The sequence below is a fragment of the Adiantum capillus-veneris genome, chromosome 24 (assembly GCF_014529385.1).
Source record: "Adiantum capillus-veneris isolate H3 chromosome 24, ASM1452938v2, whole genome shotgun sequence".
Taxonomy (NCBI): Eukaryota; Viridiplantae; Streptophyta; class Polypodiopsida; order Polypodiales; family Pteridaceae; genus Adiantum; species Adiantum capillus-veneris.
Genome location: NC_140954.1, coordinates 19,533,452 through 19,545,852, shown reverse-complemented (window position 1 = coordinate 19,545,852; position 12,401 = coordinate 19,533,452). Strand labels below are relative to the sequence as shown.

Sequence of the window (12,401 nt, the reverse complement as noted above, 5' to 3'; positions counted from 1 at the left end):
TAACTAGAAAATTTGCTTCTTGAATGAAGAATCTTAGGGAGCAAAGGACATTTACTCCTTCAATGATTTGGGTCCATGCAAATGTAGCATAGCCTTTCCTTCCTGGTTTTCTCTCTCCAAAAGATGTCATTAAGATCCATACATGTTATTGAGATTTCTCGTTCAATCCTAACCTTCTTAGATTCCTTGTTAGGGTTGAAATCGGTTTTATGCTTAGGTTGAGCATTCACTTCATTTTCAGTGGGCTTACCAGCTTCCATTACATCAATAAATATAGTAAGACATAATTCTTGAATTTTCTCCTTCAAAGGAGAATGTAATCCAGATACAAACCTACAACCTTCACTTCTTGAGTTATGCCTCTAGGAGCATACCTAACCAGGGTAAGAAAGTGTTGATAGTATGCCTCAAGGTCCATCGTCTCTTGATTAGTATCCACCAAGAACTCATTCATCCTATTAGGATGATAAGTCTTGTTTTGATAGTTTTTTACAGACCTGAGAGTTGTTGATATATGCCCAAATTATATTAGCTGGAGCAATATGATTCTCTTGGCAAATGATCTTTCCATCATCTTTTGGACATCTTTTCTAGTTTGAACCTAGCTATAGTAGCCTTGTGCTCAATTAAGACTAGGCATGATCAAAATAGTCATCGATCTTCTCCATCTAATCTTCAAGTACTTTGCCAACATCTTTGTCTTCCCCACTAAAGTTACCAGGTTGGGACTTTTGAAAGGTGTAGAGGATCCATTAGTGCTTCTCAAAGGCATTTTAGCAATTTAACTGTGAAAATAAAATGATTTTATAGATATAGCTTAAATTTCCAAGAATATCTACACAGAATCAAGTAATTATGAACTTGTCTATGAACTTGCCTTCCAAATATAAGATTTCAAGCAGGATTCTTACATTAAGAATGCCATGAATATCATTTCAAGTATAGTTCCCACCAATGTGCTTCCATGAGATATCTTTTTGGTTGGGATTAAAAGAATCATCAAGATGTTCATGAAGTTCTCAAGCACTTAACTTAGATCTTGTGTGACCTTTATACAATTATCTTAAAGTTGTTATTCTGATAATTTAGTTGTATTACTTCTCAAGACTATGTTCGTTACTTCATCTTTTTGGTCCACAATTAAGTAAAGTAGGGTTGAATCATGCATACAAGAAGTCTTTCAGGTTCTAAAATTTTCTTTAAAATGGGAAACCACTCATTCAAGCTCTACTTCAAGCTATGTAATTTCAATAATTTATTTTCAAATCAACATGCATTATGTGTACGACCTAAGTCAAAAGCTCTTAGGATCACCCCATATGAAGAGCTCTGATACTAGCTAAGAGGTCCCCACGTTGGGGGGGGGGGGTGTAGGATCAAGAGAACAAGGACGATGGTATTTTCATCCTTGATTATTTTTCAATTGTCTAGAGCACACAGTGGACACACTTGGGGAGAAGACTCTCGTGCCCAATCGACAAGCCGAGGAATAGACTTGAAGTGGACTGCACCCAAAGGTACCTAGCTTCCTAGTGTTTCTCTTGTATGTTCCGAATGACTCAAATTTTTAATGCTACCTTTTGAGTCTCATGCTTGATTGTGCACAACGTACGTGAATTTGGCGAGTGGTGAGTTAAATTCCAAAATTTTCCACTTAGACTGCTAGGCTACATAACTTTAAAAAATTAAAAGAAAAATCTATATTTTTGAGAGTTCATACGAGTCGTTTGGAAGCCAAAACTCTGCAAAAATCTTGTGGCATTATAGTGTTGTCTATGCACTTACACTCCCAACACCGAACAAGGTATAGGAAAGCAACCCTTTGAATTTGATTGTTGGGGAGTGCTCTACACATGGAATGGGGCTTTATGTCAACCAATTTGTTGGCAAATGCATGCTTCCTTCTCAACATGCCACATTTAGGTCCATCATGATTCATTGACACATCATGGCTATTTTTCTATGGATTCATTGACTCATGGTTCACAAGGTGATCACTTGTCTTTCCCCTAGAATTAAGACCAGAGTATATCATCACAATCAAGATAGTGCACAATGCTAACCATCCATGAATGGTACTAGCACTTATCCAACATTACTAACATCCCATTGCAATAAGAAATATGAAAATTAGTTTCAACTTGAACGTGAGAAAACTCCACCATCAATGATATCTTCTCTTGCTGAATTTGAGTGATCTTTGCAAATCGATTCATTTTTTGTAGCCATATTCAAATACCTTGCTTGCTTTAACTCCAAAGAAATTTTGGTAAGAGGCATCTATGCCTCATGGAAGGAGGTAAGAGGCATGTATGTCATGCAAAGCATGTATACCTCATGCAAGGAGGTAAGAGGGCAATCCCATGACTAGGATTATCCCTACAAACTCCTCCTTGAACCTATCCATGGAAAATACTCTAAAATATGAGCCATTTAGGTAAGAGGGCAATCCCATGACTAGGATCATCCCTACAAAGTCCTCCTTGAACCTAACCATGGAAAATACTATAAAATATGAGCCATTTAGGTCCATCATGATTCATTGACACATCATGGATAGTTTTCTATGGACTCATTGACTCATGGTTCACAAGGTGCTCACTTGTTTTTTCCCTAGAATTAAAACTAGAGTATATCATCACAATCAAGATAGTGCACAATGCTAACCATCCATGAATGGTACTAGCACTTATCAAGCTTTACTAACATCCCATTGCAATAAGAAATATGAAAATTAGCTTCAACTTGAACCTGTGTTCTAACATGTGATGTTGTCAAATGATGAAAATTTTGCTATTTTCAAGACCAAGATAATAATCGCAATTAATAGCTAGGTGCCCAATTTTGCATCTGTTTTCAACTTTTTCAACTCACACAATTTGAAGAAGGAATTTTAAGACCTCACCGGATGCTAGAGGAGAGCCGATGTGCTCTCTCTCTCTCTCTCTCTCTCTCTCTCTCTCTCTCTCTCTCTCTCTCTCTCTCTCTCTCTCTCTCTCTCTCTCTCTCTCTCTCTAGCAGCAGGTTTCATTTATCCAATGGAGAACTCAAAGTGGGCCTCTCCCATTGTTTTCACTCCCAAGAAGAATGGAAAGTGGAGGGTGTGTGTGGATTATCGTCCACTGAATGAGGCAACAAAAAGAGATCACTTTCCCCTCCCATTTCAGAATGAGATACTAAATGAGGTAGCTGCCACAAGAAGTGCACTGTGTGTGATGGCTACTCAAGTTACTTTCAAATAAGTATCACATTAGAGGATCAGTTAAACACAACCTTCATCACTCCTTGGGGTTTTTATGATTTCAAAGTCATGCCATTTTGCCTAACAATGCTCCTGCAACCTTTTAACACTTCATGAACATGGTGTTTCAAGCATTCTTTGGAAAGTCAATTAGGGTGTTCATTGATGATTTTTGCATTTATATCTGAAAATCATTGCATCCACTGAGGGTAGAAGAAGGATTGAATAATATCTATGACATGGGAGGTCAACTCAACCCCGCCAAGTGCCACATAGGTGAGGATGAAGTGAGAACCATTCACCTTGCAGGATGGTTATCTTCTCCACAGAAATAGACTATGTGTTACCCACTCTCTTCGTGAGAAATTCATGTATGGATCCCATGCTTCTCCCTATGCGGGGCATAAAGGCATTCAATCTACTCTTTGAGGAGTAGAGACGTACTTCTAATGGCCTACCATGAAAGTGGACATACAAGAGTATGTTTCAAAATGTGTGGTGTGCCAAAAGACTAAATATGATAGAGGGAAGCCACCTGGAGTATTCCAACACCATTGCCAATTCCTGATTCACCATGGGAGAGTATATCCATGGATTTTATCTTTGGATTACCCAAGTCTATCCATGGGAATATGGGAATATGGACAATAGTTGATAGGTTTAGCAAGCAAGCACACTATATTCCTGTCAAAAAGACTATTAAGGCACACCAAATGGCAACTCTCTTCATATCGCATATTTTCAAACATCAAGGATTTCCAACATCCATCATGTCAAATAGAGATCCTAGAATGACCATTAATTTTTGGAAAGGTCTCTTTGAGAATCTAGGTACAAGATTGAAATTCTCTTTGGCCTATCACCCACAAATGGATGGCCAAAGTGAGATAGCCAATCTTATGATACTCGATCTACTAAAGACTTATGTTATAGAAGTAGATCAACGCTCACAATGGGAAAAGTACTTACCCCTTGTAGAGTATGCGCACAATAATATTGTACGCATACAATATTATAGAAGTAGATCAACGCTCACAATGGGAAAAGTACTTACCCCTTGTAGAGTATGCGTACAATAATATTGTCCATACTTCTATGAGAAAAGAACCTTTTGAAATCATAGAGGGAAGACCTAAAAGTCCCTTGCTACTTAAAGTACATGGGAAGATCTTAGCTGCCGATGAGCATAGCCGTGACCTATAAGAATGTTTCCAAAAGATTAAGGAGGCTATATCCATCTCTCAACAAAGTAAAAAAGATGCTACTGACAAGCACAAAAGGACCTTAACATTTAAAGAAATTGATTGGGTCTTACTTAAGTTTCCCAAGGCTCGATTGAGGCAAATGACAGGAAAAAATCCTACAGGCCGGCATCAAAAGTATTATGCTAAACTAGCAAAAAGATACTATGGTCATTTTGAAATCTTGAAGCCAATCAATGAGATGGCTTCTCAACTCAAGTTGCCCAACATTGGCTCATACACAATGCTTTTCATGTGAACCTACTTAAGCCCTACAAAGGAGAGCCACCAAGTGAACCAATTATTGAAGACCCTCCCAAAATCAAAGACCAAGAAGAGGTGCTACAACCCAAAGCTATCCTTCGGCATGAAGACAAGGTACTACATATGGTAAGATTATTCGAGGGTATCTTCTTAAGTTCAAAAATTATCCTTTTGAAGATGCTGGATGGATCCAAGGAAGACAGCTTAAGGATAGTATGAACCTTGTCAATGCTTAGAATGCTACATTAGAGTAAGAAAATGTACATACTTCTTCTAAATGACCAAATTTTGTCTTATAAGACTAATTCTCTTTTCATTGTGCACAAATTTAAATAGTTTACATGCTTAGAATCATGTTTGTGATGACGACGTCTCTCAAAACACCAAGTAGTCTTTGTCACTCTTCTTTGGGAGAATGAAATGGACTAAAGATCAAACATGCTTGCGGCAACTATGTCTCCAAGCACCAAAGGGATTAGTCATCCATCTTGGAATGATGTCTTAGGGTCAAAAGGGATCCTCTACCCACTAAGAAATATCAACTAATGACTAAGGCTTTATCTCTTCTACCTCATAGTCAAGGATGACTAGGATTTCAAGGGAGAGGTAATGTCATAAACACTAATATCTAAATACACCCAAATGATTTTCTCATATTAAACTGATCACTTAATGTGAGAAGAATAAACGGGAACAAGAGTTAGAATATGAATATGTGCTTTAGATGCATCTTAGCAGGGGATCAAAGGTAATGGGTCCAAACGGGAGATGGTCTATCAAAGAGCAATGCTAAAGGAGCTTAAAAGACCTTAGGATTAGTTTCATTAAAGACCTCCAATAGTTAGTGTGAAAAGCCTTGGACCTTAGGTAAGCTAGGGATGTGCTTGAGGTGGGAATCCGGCCCAAGCTTAAGGTGCTTGTTGTTAGGTGCAATGGAGGCTAGGGAGGATGATGGCAAGGTGCCATGGCGAGAGAGAAAGCAAAAGAACGAGAGCAGAGAGGGAGAGAGATATTTGACACTCAAAAACTCACGCTATTGTATGTAACTCTTTTCGTAAACACCTTACAATATAAATCTTTTAACCATGCAAAGCTTCACTTTTAACTGAGCTTGCTTGCATGCCATAAGTTGAGTTTCCACGGGCTTGGAAACCCAACACTTGTTGTGCTTGATAATTGAGGTTCTTGAGGTACTTGAGGTGCTTGATAACTAAGATGCTTGAGGTGGTTGTCGTGCTTGGGATGCTAGGGTTGTACTTGAGGTGGGAACCCGGCCCAAGCTTGAGGGACTAAAGGGCCGAGCTTGTGGTGGGAACCGGGCCCAAGGTTGAGGGACTTGAGGTGTCAAAAAGGCCCCTACAAGGAGGGGGATATCCCTACAAGTAGGGGCATGATAAAGAACACACATACCCTCACACAAGGCAAGCCTAGACCAAGGAGGCAACAAGGACACATGTCAAGATCCTCTTCATGTTGCCCTCATAGTGTGCCTAAAGCCTATTGGTTGGCATCCCAAGGGGTCCAATGATAATATAGTTAATTGTTTTTTCATTAATCAAGTCCTCTCACTCAAAGGGGTAAGAAGGACACTTGTCCTAATGCTACCCTTGTTGCTTGATATGCACTAAGCATGTGATTGGCCAAGATTGAGGAGGTCCAATCAAGTGCAAGCTAGTGCTAGAAGAGGGGGTTGAACAAAGCAATGCGGGGGCTAGATTGGGGGGTATACTCTTCCACACACACACACACACACACACACACACACACACACACACACACACACACACACTCATTGAGTGAGTTGCAAAGTGCAAGATCATATGAGAGAGAGGAGCTCCAAGAAAATGGCTCGCTCTTTGAGTGTGGTGCCCGTACATTTACATGCAAAGGATACTAAAAAGAGTCGGATGGGTGGATGGTTATAAAAAATACAAAAAATGTAAAACATTAATCTCTTTTGTAAATAGGTTTGTGGAGGCATTTTGGGGGGCTTTTCCTTGTGCTTGGAGAAGTAGAAGCTCATTTTTTTTAGAAAGAGGACTTCACAAGTTTTTTTGAACAAGATCAAGCCATCCTTTCCAATTCTTGGTGTCATTTTCCCTTCCCACCTTTCTTTTATGTTGCTCTCTTGTGCTTGTGGTGCTCGTTGAGTGTGTATATGTGCCGAGAGAGAGAGAGAGAGAGAGAGAGAGAGAGAGAGAGAGAGAGAGAGAGAGATTTTGTTATTATCCTCGAAGGTCAAATATGACCTATGGGACCAAAGTTACATGTAATGTAGTATGTGTGCGTCTGATGAGTGACTCTAGATGGTCCAAAATTGTGGTGATGAGAGTCGCAATGGAGAGTCCAGACTAACTGGGAGAGGAAAGTGTGTAGATCTAAGTCATGCCTAAAAATGCGAGGGAAGTATTTCATCATTGTTTTTAAATCATCTCAAGTGTCCTTTTGAGATTCTCATTCTCAACCACAAGAACCCTTAGCATGCCATTCTCCAGTGTAAGTGCACGTAAGTCTTCACCTTGTTTGTTTACGACCTCTTTCAACAATACCAAGTATGTCGTGATCATGGTTTTTGATATCGTTGGTTGAGTGGTTGTGTTGCTATCTTCACACTTGGGATATTTTGGAGCATTTTGTACAATGGTTGTGGAACTTGTTGAAGAAGAAGAACCCTTGTGAGTGCTAAAAGACATTGTATGTAAAATAAGAGATGAGAGTCAACTTCCCCGAACCTGTTCACTTTGAAAATTCTGCAACAAAATTGCCTTCCTTAACTCTAAATTTTTTTGTTCTTACATCAATGTGTAGAGGGCGTTGTGCTCTTCAATTAAGGCTATAAATCACCCAAATTGGAGTTTGATGAAGAAGTTATTATCAAAAGAGTGAAATATTGTCTACTAGGTCAAAAACGGATTCACTAGAGAGAGAGAGAGAGAGAGAGAGAGAGAGAGAGAGAGAGAGAGAGAGAGATACTGTGTGTGTATCAATGTGGTCAGCTTTTCCACCTACAAAAAGTAAACCATAAAACCCTTGGAACATTGTTGTGCCAAAGTCAAGCCTTATCATAAGAAATTCACTCCAACTTTCGGTATGATTAACGTCAATCTTCTAGTGAATGGATTTTCTTGCCTACACAACTTTATTTGCATACCAAATGAGCATATGAATGAAGACATGGTATTAGGAATTCCCTGAATGAGAACCTACAAGGACGTTCAAGATTTGGATCCACAAGTCTTGAAACTTACACTCAAAGGCATACAGTTGCAAGCCCGTTGCAAGTACCATTTGCATATTATCATCAAAGAAGAGCGAGAAGCCAAGCTACGAATTTCTAAGTTGACAGAACCATGTCAACACACTCCAACAACAGCACAAGGGACTCCATAATATAATGATCGCCCCAGAATATATCCTCATAGGATATGCATGCAAGGAACTAGACAATATTGGGTGCCAAAAGCTCAATTGCAAGCAAACCCTAAGTAGATTTGGGTGCCTAAAGAACTTCATTCCACATAGAAACAGGATACATACAAATCCAAGATTGAACTTACAAAGAAGAACAAGCAAAGAATAAAACCACGTGCAACAAAATGGATCTGGACGCCCAAGAATCGACCAACACTCATAACACCAGTAGCCAAGGCAACATAGAAGTGCATATCAAAGAATTGATTGCAGCAAATTCAACAACAAAAACCAATTTCTCAAGCAAGTGATCATTGATACGACCACGATGACTATTCAAAGCTGACTATCAAAGAATGTGCTCAACTCCTCCAGAATATTCTATTCAAGAGAACAACTCGCAAGAAACCTCGCCATAAAAAACTCTTGAGAAATCCACTTAAGGAGTGTATTAAACTACATTGACATCAGTAGCATGGTAGAGCCAATTTGAGCTATGCATAGATATGAACTTTTCACCATGCGCATGCACAATACTACACGGGCCATACACTATCATCTTGGAGGATCCAATTCAGAGAGGGTAGGACATTCTAAATGCGCACTCAACTACATGAAAACTGCTATTAAAAGAGTAATTTTTGAAGTCAATTGTTTACATATTAATGTGTGGTTATTCAGTGAAATCAACTTTATATGTCCTACTCAATTAAGAGAATGGGTAAAATGCATTATAAAAACCCCTAGGTGTCTTTATATAGTGCACATATCATTAGAAAAGCCAAGTTTTTGCTTATTTTGTGTGTTATGTGGCCAAAAGCTCAATCAAAACAGAGAAATCCAAAAAATATGGCCATGTGTGGTACTTAAGTGTGTTTTGTTAATTATTAGCTTGGATTTCTATTTTTTAGGATGGATTTGTAACTTTCTTCTAGTAAATAGATCAAAAATAAAAAATAAAGAGCAGAAAAATTCACATGGAGAAATGGGAGATACACTAATGATCAAGAAGATACGACATATTAGAATGTCAAATCTTGTTCAATCATGACGATTGGAACGAAAAGCTTATATTTGGCCCATAATGCTTGATATTTGTAAATTTCCAAAAATTGAGCAAACAAAGTCCAAATGACAACTTAATGGGACTAGCCATGAGGTATGTTATATGGGTTCCTGGTATGTATATACTAGGTAGGCCAAAAATAACCTCAATTACCCTCTTTCTATGAATGTATACAGCTTGTAGTGGACTCCACAGTCCACAACTTCACATGATACTTGAGGGGTGAGTTCTTAACTTACTAATGAACTTGTTTTATTGTGGGTTGTCAATTAGGCAGTTCAAAAAAAACCTAGGTCAACAGGGGACTCTCGGGGTAGAAAGACGTAAAAATGACCATAGTGGTTGGACCGTGTACTAAAGTGAACCAAATTTGAATTGGACCATAACATAAACCTATAGAGCACTCCTATAAGCTCATATGACCATTTGACTAGGGTTCAGGGGGGTCTATAGATAAGAATCTCAATTTGTGCAAAGTGTCAAAAATAAGTTATTACTTTACAAGGGGCTTTTATATGAAGTATATAAACAATGTACTTAGCTCCCCATTTATCAAGTAAAATTTCCAAAGCCATTTTCATTGGACATTATGACAAAAGCCATTGAAGTGAACATCATGAAGGAGATTGTGATAGGAGCTTAGGAGCTCTCTAGTTAACAGAGGGGGAGTCTATGAGGTCTAAAGAAAAGAAATGCACCGAGTTGTTCACCAAGAACACAACAGCTGCCACATTTTTAGATATGATTCACAACAGATAGAAGATCCTACCCTTGATTGTAGCACCACCGTTTTCATTTTTCAACAAAGAGGCCACCAAGAAACATAATGCCCAACCATGCATTAGAATCAGCCTTCCCCATCTCAATGAAGTTGGAAGCAACCCATGTCTGCACCAAACTAGAACGCTTGGCTTATAGTTGGGATAAAGAATGAGGAGGCAAAAGGTGAAGAAGCCAAAGGGCCACAGTCCCCACGTACCTGCTCTAAGAGGAAGTTGTTGGATGGTGGGGGTCATTGTAGCATCACCTAATCACAACCCAAGACCAACAAAATTATCAATCTGTGGATCGAAAACCCGGTTAGAGCTCGGAGGCATGAGCATCATTGGATGTATTGAATGAGAGGATTCAAGAGAATGATCTTCCAATGCATATAGATTAGCCATGAATCACTAACTCTAATCTCACCATAATCATCAATCAAGCATCACCTACACACATTAAGCCCACCAAAGTCCAACTTGCCATAGACTTGAATCTCAAAGCATTCATTTAACAAGCACACACTAATTGCATTGGCGTTGGGCCCCTCCAATCACCACATGCCAATCAAGGTACTTAATCAAAAGCTACACACACAAGGGTAAATGGTGCTTCGATCTCATTAAACCCATCCACACATGAGCAAACAATAGGGCACATACTCTAATCATAAGATTAAGAACCCACTTAATCAACCTAATTAGAGATGTTAAATATCACAAATTGAGTACTCATATAATGATAGGAGTGGTCAATAAGCAAGAAGTCATCACCACACACTCAAATCTAGAGTAATGAGAAGGTGAAACTACTTCATGACATAATTGAATATGGAAGAATTACGATTAATGAAGAAATTAGAGATTAGATTAATCAAGAAGTGCTTCTCTAATTACAAAGGATTAGCACTAGCTTCTAAGCATAAGGCTAAGCCATCCAAGAGCACTCAAGAGAGAGATCTCAAGAATGACTACTCAAGAATGAAGCCTCTTTGCATAAAAGGTCTTCTTATAAAGGCATGCACCACAAGCCTTTCTACTATGGGATTAAGTTGAGCCCTCTAACATATACAATTTGGAACTCCCAAATGAGCCCAAGACCTTATACAATGTGAATAGAAAATATTGTGCACATCCATAACACATCTCTAGCTTGGTGCATAATTGGTGTAGCATGTGTTAGCCACTGTTAACATTCCCCCCCCTCCTAATTTGGCACATATCCTCATGTGCCGCTGAAGCAAAGCACGGAGACATGGGTGAAAGCACGACCATGGAGGAATGTTGAGCTGCAAAACATAAAATTAGTAATGAGCATCAAAGGCAAACAAATAAAAATAGAACATGAAGTACAAAGAACAATCATGCAAAGTGAATTCTTGCTTTTAAAAGATGGGTCAATCATAACCAAAAACTAAACAACATAAAGCAGAGAACACCTAAACTATTATGAAGATTAAACCACTTGAAATTTTAATTTTATGCATGAAACGCAAGCAATCAATTATGACCCTAGCCTAATGCAAGGTCATAAACCTACTAGCCTTAAAACTATATGATCAATCCTTAATAAAGCATCCAAGTCTATCATGTCTATGGCCACAAAGAAGGTAAAACACATCACAAGGCTACCACCCCAAGGAAAGTCTAGCTACGGCTCTCGGCTCCTTGAACCCTCAAGGAGGCGTTCCAAAAGTCTACTAGCCTACCAAGGCGATGGCGAACCCCTATCAGCCTAGGGCATCGGTTAAGAGCCTTGACCAAGCAATCCAAGTTAGTGCCCCTGGCCTACCAAGTGCCAATAAGGTGCTAGGTTTCACATAGACATAACATAACATAAAAATTTCCTTTTCATGTGTCTAATAGCATTTTTGCTACTCTTCTTGGACACTTTTTTGCTTCATTGTTTTATTTTTTAGCACTTTCTTTTATTGCTTCCATTATGAGATTTCTTATAGAAAATTGGACTAAGAGACTAAAAGCCTAATCATGACCATAGGTCATGTAAGAAATGAGTGGAGTATTAAGTCAATCACTAAGAGTTTAGGACTAATGAGCAATGACCCTACATTAACCTAAGGTCAAGGCCAACTATCCATGATTATCACACATAAAACCAAATTTTTAATGAGTTTAATATTCACAAAGCAAAGTGTTGAAACTTTAGTATGCCTAGGTTCTTAAAATGAAAGGAACCATAGATTAGAAGAAAAATCATTTAATCCAAGCATAGAGAATGTAGAGATAAAAAAAAGAGCAGTATCATGGAAGGATTTCACCTATTCATGCTCTTTTGAGCATCTTTGAGCAAAGCATCCACCCTTGTTTGGAGGCCTCCTGGTTCTTTTTATTTGCAAGCCAAGCTTCCTGAAGCTAAGTGTTAACAAACACAAGCTATAAAAGCCATTTATTGAAAG

At 38.7% G+C, this 12,401-nt stretch overlaps 1 pseudogene across 1 annotated transcript in view; it reads right to left on the bottom strand.

Annotated features, from left to right (window-relative positions):
* Positions 1-10,847: 10,847 nt before the first annotated feature.
* Positions 10,848-12,401, bottom strand: part of LOC147426041 (uncharacterized) — a 42,706-nt pseudogene continuing 41,152 nt past the window's right edge. The window contains exon 3 of the transcript XR_015186263.1: positions 10,848-12,357. The product of XR_015186263.1 is annotated as an uncharacterized LOC147426041 (transcript). The remainder of the gene's footprint in view (positions 12,358-12,401) is intronic.